Source organism: Cnephaeus nilssonii (genome assembly GCF_951640355.1).
Source record: "Cnephaeus nilssonii genome assembly, chromosome: 16".
Lineage (NCBI taxonomy): Eukaryota > Metazoa > Chordata > Mammalia > Chiroptera > Vespertilionidae > Cnephaeus > Cnephaeus nilssonii.
In genome coordinates this window covers 51,775,426-51,786,060 of record NC_137087.1, presented here as the reverse complement: position 1 = coordinate 51,786,060, position 10,635 = coordinate 51,775,426, and the positions used below count along the sequence as shown (strand labels likewise).

Sequence of the window (10,635 nt, the reverse complement as noted above, 5' to 3'; positions counted from 1 at the left end):
GCAGACACTCTGATCAGTAGATTAGCTTGCTGCTGCAGTCCAACCCATCAGGACTAGGTGAAACGGGCCGGACACGACCTGGATGAATCCTTGCACTGGGCCGGTTTGGGCCCGATCCCCGCAGGCCAGGACGAGGTGTCCTATAATTCAATTCAATTCTGATGCTGGAGTTAGCATCTGATCTATAGGTTAAAGGCTCAGTCCCACAAGACTATCCCTCACTTCAGATGCCAATGGCAAGTCCAGGCCTCTGGTACTTCTGACTGACCAGCTATAAGTTGGGGGTTCCCATAACCCTTCCTAGGGTTTAATAATCTGCTAGAGGGTCTCACAGAACTCAGAAAAGAACACTTGTTCACTACATTACCATTTTATTATAAAGGACATAACTCAGGAACAGCCAGATGAAAGATATGCTTGGGTGTGCAAGGTGTGGGGAAGGGGCTCGGAGCTTCCACGCCTTCTCTGGGAGCATCACGCTCCCAGCACCTTCATGTGTTCAGCAACCAGGAAGCTCTTCAAATCGTTTTGGTTAATTTTTTTTTTTAATGGAGCTTCATTACTTAGGCATGATTGATGAAATCATTGGTCATTAGTGATCAAGTCAACCTCTGGGGTGGAACGTTGTGCAGCTGAAAGTTCCAGCCCTCTAATCCCCTGGTTAGTTCCAGTGGCAACCAGACCCTTCCGGGCGCTAGTCATCTCATTAGCATACAAAGAGACAATTGTCACTTAGGAGATTCAAGGGTTTTAGGAATTGTGTGCCAGGAAAGGGGGGCAAAGACCAAGTACTTATTATGTCACAGCCCCCAGTACTGTGAGTTTTCCATTTCCCTTTTTCAAATTTCAATTTTTATTATAGTCACCATTTGTGACAGGAAGATCCATCTGATTCTGTATTTGCATAGGTACTTCCCTCTTTGTTTTGATTTGCAGGAAGTCAATGGGCACAAAAAGACTAACATTTTACCCACGTTATTCGAGCTCACTTGTCCCAACCAGAAAAGCATCTTTCGAATGGAAGGCAAGAGAGGGGCTCTTCCTAAGAAGAAGCCAGTGAGGAGCTATATGGTCTTACCTTGCATCTCAGAATTACGTGAGGACCTTGTTAACATGCAGATTCCTGGGTTCTGTCCCTAGGGCTTCTGGGGTATTGCCTAGAAGTCTGTGTATTTAGTGAGTACCTGGAGACTTCTAATGCAAGGGTTCTCTGACCACACTTCAACGTCTCTAAACTTGGGGAACAAGAGAGAGAAACCCACAAGCCACTTGGAGGACTGGCCCTTACAGACGATTTAGAATCTTTGGTCACTGTGCATGAGTTAGTAAGTGAATGCATGTAAATGCATATTTTGCCTACCTTAGGGGGAAAAAACTGGATTCCCATGGGCTGAGTTTTTCTTGCAAATCTGTGTGGATTTTTTGCATTGAACAGTATTTAATTTCTTTGAACAGTTGCCAATTTTTAAAAAGATTTTTGAGATTTTACATTAAAATCCATATTTTCAGTCTCTCTTGAAGATAACAAGATCTGGCAACCCTGAGCCTACATTTGGCTGGAGTGGTAGAGGTCCTTAGATGGACTATGTACCCTGTATTTTACCTCAGCCGCCAGTATTCCCTATTAATTACACCCAATCCATTTTTGTCATTTACAGTAACTGCTGGTACTAAGATGTTTTGGAATTTGTGATATATTTGACAGTCTTCCCATTCAATTGACAAATGTGCGTGCGTGTGTGTGTGTGTGTGTGTGTGTGTGTGTGTGTATGTATGTTCTGTCCTTGGGCACTGCAGATCAAGCCCAAATCCATGACAGTTTTGGTTTGATTATGACATGGACATCCATGGTCCCCATCAATGGGTACCTCCATTAATGGAAGTTTGTACAGCTCTTCTGTGGGATGAAAGACCCATCCTGGGACCAGGGACTCAGAAGATGACTGCAATAGGGAAATTGTCTGGTCACAGGAGCTGATGTATAATAGGAAAACTGCCATCAACCAAATATCTCAGGACAATCTTTCACACAGCCCCGAAGAAACGGGCCGGACACGCCCTGGATGAATCCTTGCACTAGGTGAAACGGGCCGGATGCAGCAGATGTCCTTACATGGACTATGTACCCTGTATAAAACTAAAGCCACTTGCACACTTCTCTAAAGGCAACAGGACACAAGCAGCTAAAACCAAGGAGACACATATATACATGTACACAGATATGTATTCTCATAGATATATATGAGTATAGATCTTGATACATATGTGCTACATATTAACACACACAACATAAAAAAGAAAAATCACTGAAGGGATAATGGGACTAAGTGGCAGCTTGTGAGAGACAGAAAAAAAAAAAAAGAATCTAGCGTCAACCTATGAACCAGGAGGTCCCAGTTCGATTCCCTGGTCAGGGCACATGCCTGGGTTGAAGGCTTGATCCCCAGTGGGGGGGCGTGTAGGAGGCAGCTGATCAATGATTCTCAAGTTAATTAACCTCTCTCAGCTCTACTCTTTCATTCTCTGAAATGGTATAAATATTCCTACCCTGTAGAGTTTTTGTGAGAAAATGTGACAGGGCAGCATCTACCCAGGACTTGGCCCAGGGCAAGTGCCACTAGATAGTTTTTCTTTTCACCCTGTTGAACCTACTGATGGGTGCTTGTCTTGCTTTGCACCACCCCGGTGCCCAACACTCTGGGTGCTCTGAAGCGAGAGTAGACCTAAAGATACCTTTTCATTTCCAGAGGTGGACCTTGTAGACACCGCAGAGATCCGAGGGGCCTGGAACTAGTCAGTTAGAGAGCTTTTCTAACTGACTTTTTCTGGCAGTGGTGTGTACTGAAATCTGTAATGGGCCCAAGGAAACCATGAGTCAAGATCCGGGAGCCATGAGATGCCTGGCTGGTTCCCATGTCCCTGCTGTCTAGTCTGTGATACTTACTCTCAGGTGAGAAACACTTTATACCAGAATCTCACCTCAGAGGTGAGCTGTGGCCATGCCCATCAGCTTTGCCCTCCTGATTCTGGAGATCCCTCTTGGGTGCTGCTCCACCAGAGCTGAGCTCTTTGGTTGGTGGATGGGTGATGAGAAGCTAAGGCTCTGTCACCACACTCACTCCCCTGGCCGATGTTTTCCCCATCATTCCACGCAGAACATCTGTTTCTAGCATTTATCAAACGACTGTTCACATTGTTGATCAAGGGACTTCAAGGATTTGGATGAAACATTCCTGGCCATGGGACAATCTGGGAAGCTGGCCAGCCTTCCAACAGAACTCTCCCATCTTCCGTTTTCTTTCCTGCTCTTCTCTTTGTAGCCTTCCTTTCTCTGCATCTTCAGTCTCTTATGTTCCCTGTTCCTCTCCACACCCGCCTTCTGTGTATGTTCTTCATCCAGACCTACTCTGACCCGCAGGGGCCCCTGCAGAGTTACCCTTCCTCCCGGCTGAACAGCCAAGACCTCTACTGCTCTGTTAGATGCTAGGAAGAAAGCACACCATCCTAGCCTGCATTTGGGAATCATATATCTGTCTTTGAATCATCAACGGTTGCTTTACTAGCTCTGTGTCTTTATCTTCTTAAAAAAATTTATTTTTCAATTTACAGTTTACATTCAATATTATTTTGTATTTGTTTCAGGTGTGCAGCATAGTGGTTAGACAATCATATACTTTACAAAGTATTTCCCCTGATATTTCTGGTACTCACCTAGCACCATACATAGTTTTTACAATTTTATTGACTATATTCTCCATGCTGTACATCACATCCCCAATAGTTCTGTGCCTTTAGATGAGACATTTAATCCTTCTGAGCCTTACATAAAAATTTAAAAAATACAGACAATAACAACTATTTGTTGCCCTCATTGCCATTTTCTCCACAAATTATAATAAAGCTTTTTTTTATTATTTCTTCTTTTCTCTCCTTGAACTATGAGTCTTAGAAACTAAGACTGAGTATGTAAAAGAAGAATAAAAACCTTTTTTTGTATGTTTGAAGAGCTGGAGTGGTAAGAACATAGGACTTAATTCTGGTTTCAATTCTTGGCTGGGGGACTTTTGTCAAGTTATTCAAACTTTCTTATTCCTTATGATCTCATCTTTAAAATGGCCATAAAAGGAATACCTTCCTTAGGCCTAGGGTTGTGGGAGGATTACATGAGAGGGAATTTGCAACAGGGCTTCATGCATCGTGAAAACCTGAACCCATACTCACGACTGCTGTGATATTCTAACTCCTGGCTGGAGAGGAGCCCTTCAAAGGCTAGTTCTCTCACCTGCTTTGTTTCCTTCTTGTTTTCCTGTGCTGGGGCCATGAATTTGCATATAAAAGGGAGTGGACATTTGTACACAGATGTTCATGGTAGCATTATTTATAATAAAAAGTAAAAGTGGAAATGATCCAAATTTCCATCAATGGATGGATGGATGGATAAACGAATTGTGGTATATTCATACAATGGAAGATTATTCAGCAATAAAAAGGAATCAAGTGAACCTTGAAAACAGTGTGCTAAGTGAAAGAAGCAAGTCACAAAGGCCACATAGTACATGATTCCATTTGCATGACCTGTCCAGAACAGGCAAATCCACGGGAGACACAAAGCAGATTGGTGGTTGCCTCGAGTTGGCAGAGGTGGGGGATGGCGGGGAATGGGGAATGACTGCTAATGAGAACAGGTTTCTTTTGGGGGTGATGAAATGTCCTAAAATTGATTCCGTTGATGGCTATTATACACATAATGAAAAGGTTCTCCAGTAAGTTCCTTTAAATCTTGACCTCTAATACATCCAGACCATGTAAGCATTTGTTTACATCTCCTCAGGGTCTGTAAGAACCTCACAGGGGCCTGCCAGAGTTCTTTTTAATCCTTGTAGCAACTTAGGAGTGGCATGTTCAAAGTCACAGGACTAGAAACACATAGGGCCATTATTATTGACTTGGATAGCCCCAAGAACCCACCCTTTTTGTGATACTTCTGACAGCATCGGAAGGGGAGGGTGGCTGGACAGGATGAAGAATGTAGAGAAGTTCAAAGTCACTGCCAATTAAGGGCCCATAGGAAACGTGTGTTAAGTATCTCCAACATGTGAGAGCAAGTCACTACAGCCTCCACAACCTCTTCAGGGTCAATAAGCTGCACCTCCCGTGTCAAATGTGCTCACCCCTGGTGACCCAGCCCTGCTCAGCCCCACTCAGGCCTGGCTTCTAGGCAGCAGCCAGAACTCTGGGCAATGCAGAAGCTTTCAGGCTGGGAGCTGGGTGCCCCCGGCCAGCCACCTCCACTCAGAATGAGATTCCTGAGCTCAGAGCTTCCCACTTTTGATAGACAATCCCCACCAGGCACAGCCAAGAAGACAGCACCCGTAGCATCATTAAATTGTAACAAGCTCTGAAACTCACTCCAGAAGCCCGGGTCTGTTTGTCCTTGCAGTGGAAGGAAGCAAGTGATTGGCTGGCAGAGCTCGGCCTTGGAGGCCTTATCTCTGGCTGGTTATTATTTGATTAAAGAGGCTTCCTCCTGCTGGGGTGTTTCAAAACAGTGCTGGGAGAGTTTGCTGCAGCCTAGGGAATTTTTCTGAGGTTACTGCCGAGCACCCAAAGTCCTTCAGCCTCTGGCCATACAAACAGGCACCCAGCGGAGCCTTTGGCTCACTCCCACACAGGCTGGGGCTGTCTTCTCCAGAGTTTCGATCAGCTTTACTAAGCAACTGGTTGGAAATAATTCCTCAGACACCACAGAGTCAAGGATACAGGTACTAAAATTTTTTTGGTGTGTGTCGGGGGAACAGTTTCTTAGGATGTCATGACATTAGAAATGGAGGTAGCATGGTGGGGGAGGCTGGGGCAGCAAAGTGAAAAGTAGGAGAGGCAGAGAATGTGGAGGAAGGAAGTGGAAGGAAAGAGAACTCAAAATCTTGGAATTCTTTGGAAAGACTAAGCCAAGACATGAGTCATTTGCAGCTGGAAAGAGGCATGAGCTTGGATAGTGGTGCAGCATTCACGTCTGCATGCTTTTGCTCCCCGTGGAACCCTTCCTGATGGCTATTCTCTTGGCCTCCTTGTCATCCTTCCCTCGGGCTCCGAACCCCAAAGTCTTCAGAGGGCTTTGGACTCTTTATGAGAAATCCAATTGCTTTGGCTTGAAACATCATCAAGGCTGATTTGCAAATGGGACATGGCTTTCAAAGGCTCTGCTTGGTGGCACCAAGCCTTGTGATGTTGGCTGCAGAGAAGAGTGGGGCTGGGCACCATTTGTGAGACTTTGTTTCCCACTTTGGGATCTGTGTTTGGTGTGCATTGTCTGTTCTCAACCCCATCATACTTCCAACTCAGTGGTGTTGTCCGAGTTTGGGTTGGGATGCTATATGTCAAAGGACTTCCTTACCACAGATGAAAGCTGGGGCCTTGTGGTGGCAGCAGGAATCTGACCACTCAGAATGAAGGTGAAAGATGAAAGGATGACATATTTGTCTTCTCTGGTTGTTAGGTTTGGCTGGAGGTGGCCAAGGAAGGAAGGGTATGATGTAAAAACAAGGAAAACAGTTTTGTTTTGACATTAAATGGAAAATAATGCTTTTATGGTAAACTAGAGGCCCGGTGTGCTGGTGGGGATTTGTGAACCAGTGGGGTCCCTCTGCCTGGCCTGTGGGGATCAGGCCAAAACCAGCAGTCCGACATCCCCCAGGGGTCCCGGAGTGCGAGAAGGCACTCTGCAAAGTTGCTGTCGCTCGGCAGCTCCTGCGTTGAGTGTCTGCCCCCTGGTGGTCAGTGCACATCATAGCTACTGGCCGGTCACTGGTCGGGTGGTCGCTTAGGCTTATATATATAGAGATTGGTATTCCTAAAATGGATTTCTCCCTATGCATTTTAGGGGAAGAAATAACCATGCCAACTGTATTTCCTTTCTCTAGTCTTGGGGGTTGTCTTAATTCCCTGTGTTTACAACCATAATGTCTTAATCCTCCAGTGTTTGTGTCCAGTGGTACCTGCTTCAGTAGCTGGGTGGGATGCTACCGAGGCCTTGTCCCACACAGCTTCCGCATGATGGAGGATCTTCTTCCTGCTGACTATGTTGTGGTCCCCTAGGAGTTTTCTCTGGTGAGGCCCCATTGGATTTCCCAAGTAGTTAGTCTGAGTTCATTAAAGTGAATCCTGCTTCCCCCTCATAATTTTAAGGGACATGTCAAGAGGTGGAAGACAAGCCCCGTGCAGGGAATTATACCTTCTGGACCTGATGCTTCTTTTGGGAGTACTTCCTTCCTTTTCCATTGACTGGATGGATGGTCTGGGTCCTGCTTGTTTCTCTGGTTTGCTTGCTCATCATTCTCCATCTTTGTCCTGCCCTGTGGACACTCTTTCTTCCACCCACCGTGGTCGACCTTGTTTCACGTTAATCTTTCTGCTTGGAGCACTCTCTACCCTGCCCTGGCCCCTGGTCTGGCCAAGTCAACAGATTAGTCAGGTCTCTGAGTAAAGTCATTTTATCTCGTACTAGGTTAAAGTCCCCTGGAATTCACTTTATTGGGCCATTAATATTGTCTTAAGATAGCTTGTTTCTTGATCCATCACCCCCCATGAGACTGGCAGGTCTGTGAATGCAGGGACCTGCTCCCAGCCAGTCCCCCCAGAGCCCAGCAGTATCTGACTCTCAGCAGACCTACTGGGAATAATAGCTAACACTGGTAGAGCACCTTCTACCTGCCTGGCATGGTCTGAGTGCTTTACACTTATTCTCTCAAGCCTCACACAAAGCCTGTGAGGTGAGTATCAACCCATTTAACAGCTAAGGAAACTAAGTTAAGAGGGAACAGTAAGTGGTGGACTTCAGAGCCCAAGCTGTCAGTCCTATGCTGTGGTGCCTCTCTGGTACTGAAGGAGTCAATGGTAAGCCAATGATGAAATCAGGTTCTTGGTAGACCATGGCAGCTCTCCCACCTGCTCTGTTGGACCCATTCTCTCAGCTGAGCCTACTGCTCAGGAACCATGGGACAGGTTGTGAGCAAGATTTTGGGGATATGGTAGTAAGTGGGCATAGATGGCCTTGGGAGGTTTGCAGTTCTGTTCTCTCCGTCAGGATCTGCTTTCCCTGTTGTCCTCTCACCTACCTTTGTAGCCAGCTTAACCACACATGGGCTCCCACCTATAGCCGGAAAGGGGCTCCAAGTCAGGAATTCGGTTCAGCCTTGAAGGAAGTTACTTGAGGAGATCACATTGGTTGGAGGCTCACATGAGATCAGGCCCTGTTCTGAGGGCTTTCCCTAGTGTATCTCATTTATCCTCCTTGTGAAGCAGTGAGGTTAGTTAGCATCATCCTATGTTTTAGAAGAGCTAAAGCTAAGAGAATGTAACTAACATGCCCAAGATGGTGGTAACTGCTTGAGCTGAAATTCAATTTCCAACTTGTCTAGGCTCAGAGCCTGCCCTTCCCAAATACCAGACCCTTAGCTTTCGACTCACCTGGTGATCGGTCCCCTCCAACATTCCCACCAGGCGGATATTTCTGTTTCTCTGTTTGCTTCCCCAGTTGCCAAATGGGGAACCCCTCACTGCTGTGTGGTCCTCAGCTTCTCATCTTCCCTGCCTGGATCCCAACTAGCACCTGGCTTGGCAAGACCAGACACCTACCTGGGGACCCAGGTCTGAGCTGCTCTCAGTCCTAGAGTGACACTCCCCATCTCTTCCTCTCTCAGAGAGTGATTTTGTGGCATCTGATCCTACAGCACCACAAGCCTAATCCAAGACCCCCAGTTTAAGGGAATCTCCCAAGTCTGATCGTCTTTGTTTGAAGTACAGCATGGGGGAAAGGGCATTCAGTTCCACTGCTGAATCTTGCTTTTTCCACTTGTTACTTAAATTGTCTAAGCCCCACTTTTCTCATCTGTAAAATGGGTATGATACTTCTCTCATGGGGTTACTTTGAAATTAGAGATTCTGAGTTTAAGAGATTCTGTGCCTGATGTGTGTGAAAGCACTGGGGAATGAGAGAAAGCTCTCTGCCTTTGTAGAATGGGGGTGGGGGATGACAGGCATTAAACAAATCACAAGAATTAATAGGTCATTCCCATCTGTGACGTGAAAAAGAACAAAGGACCTAACTGAGACAGGGTGGGGAGCGAGTGCAGAAAAACCTCTTTGGTGAACCAACAGCTTGTGAGCATCTAATATGCAACCGGGACCAGAACACAGTAGGTGCTCAGTACCTGCAACCCTGACAAAGCACCTGCAGCTCCCTGGGACAGAGTCAGTGGGCATAAGGTGAGGGGGTTGAACTGAATGATTCCTAGAACTGAGTTGCTCATCTCTGATGCTTATGATTCTCTCAACTCACAACAAGACAGAGCCAGATTGAATAAGGCCTCCCGGCTCCCTGACCAGTGCTCTTCTCCCCAGTTATTTCCATGGATGGAAAGAAGCGGGGTCCAAACTTAAAGAAGGCAAAAAGAAGAACTGGCCAATTTGTCTCCCAGAACTCCTTTCTCCTCGCACCTCCCTCCTGCTGTTCAGCTGGAGTCCAGCATCCTCATACCCCTGGGATCACCTCTAAAATGAAAATCCCTAAGCCAGGGGCTGGGGACAGCAAACAGGTTCTCTGTGTCCTTCTCCCCCAAGTTCATCCATGTCTAGGATGATTAACCCTTTTGGGGAAGTATTCTCTGGTAATGAAATTCAAGAATAGGCAGGCTGGGAGGGAACAGGAAGCTGAGGATTTGGGGATGAGCCCTTGTCTTCCTTGGCTGCCCAAGGCTGCCCCCTCCCCGACCTACTGGGCCTCTCACCAGGAGCACCATGTTCCTTTTGCAGTGTACACAGTGTCTTTTGTGAGCTCGCTGGCCGGGGCTTTGGTGACAGCTCTTGTGAAGTGCTGGTTAGCATTTTTCCCAGACAAAGCCAGATGCCCTGGGAGGTGATGAGAAGGCTAAGCATGAAGAGAATGAGGAGGGCAATGGTCAGCCTCAGGCTCCTGAAAGAATAGTGATATCAGCATCTTCAATTCTCTCCCACCTTCCCCTGGGGGCGACCCTGTCCCCTTGACCTATGTCTTCATGTCTCCATCTTCTGTTCCCTACCTGGGGCTCCCTCTGGCCTTAGATGTCTTTTAGCCAATCCCCACCTATTGCTTGCTGGTCAGAGTGCTCAGTAGATCCTCTCAGGGGCATCAGTGTTTTAGCCAGTGATTTTTGAAGGGAGCAATCATGGAGGGGAGACAGGCAGTAAGATTGATACTTCAGGGCACACAACTATCTTCACATAAACTCATAAACTCGGGATTTGAAAATCTCTATTTGGTGGGAGAACCTGAGAGGATTGATGGAGAAAGGAACAGAGATTCCATGTAATAAATAATACATTAGACACAAAGCATTTCCAAAGAGACTTTAAATAGCAAGTTGTACCTACGGCAAATCCCCCCAACAGGTCATAAGAGGGAAAATGACAGGATATTTGCAATGGGAAGCCCACACTCACCATGCTGGTTGAGCAGCATTTCAGAGATATTTATGGGGCTCCCACTTGCATGCTGAGCCAGCACTAATGAAAACACTCCATCATCACTTCTGGGCTCTCAAGCAGCGTGTTGGGGCAGGCGCCTTCTCCCTGCCCGTCCTCCCCCTGCCTCAGTGCACT

General features: G+C 46.6%; 1 protein-coding gene across 1 annotated transcript in view; it reads left to right on the top strand.

Moving 5' to 3' along the window:
- Positions 1 to 5,559: 5,559 nt before the first annotated feature.
- GPAM (glycerol-3-phosphate acyltransferase, mitochondrial) overlaps positions 5,560 to 10,635 on the top strand; it is a 57,080-nt gene continuing 52,004 nt past the window's right edge. The window contains exon 1 of the mRNA XM_079794151.1: positions 5,560 to 5,762. The gene's annotated coding sequence lies outside the window, so the exon portion shown is untranslated. The remainder of the gene's footprint in view (positions 5,763 to 10,635) is intronic.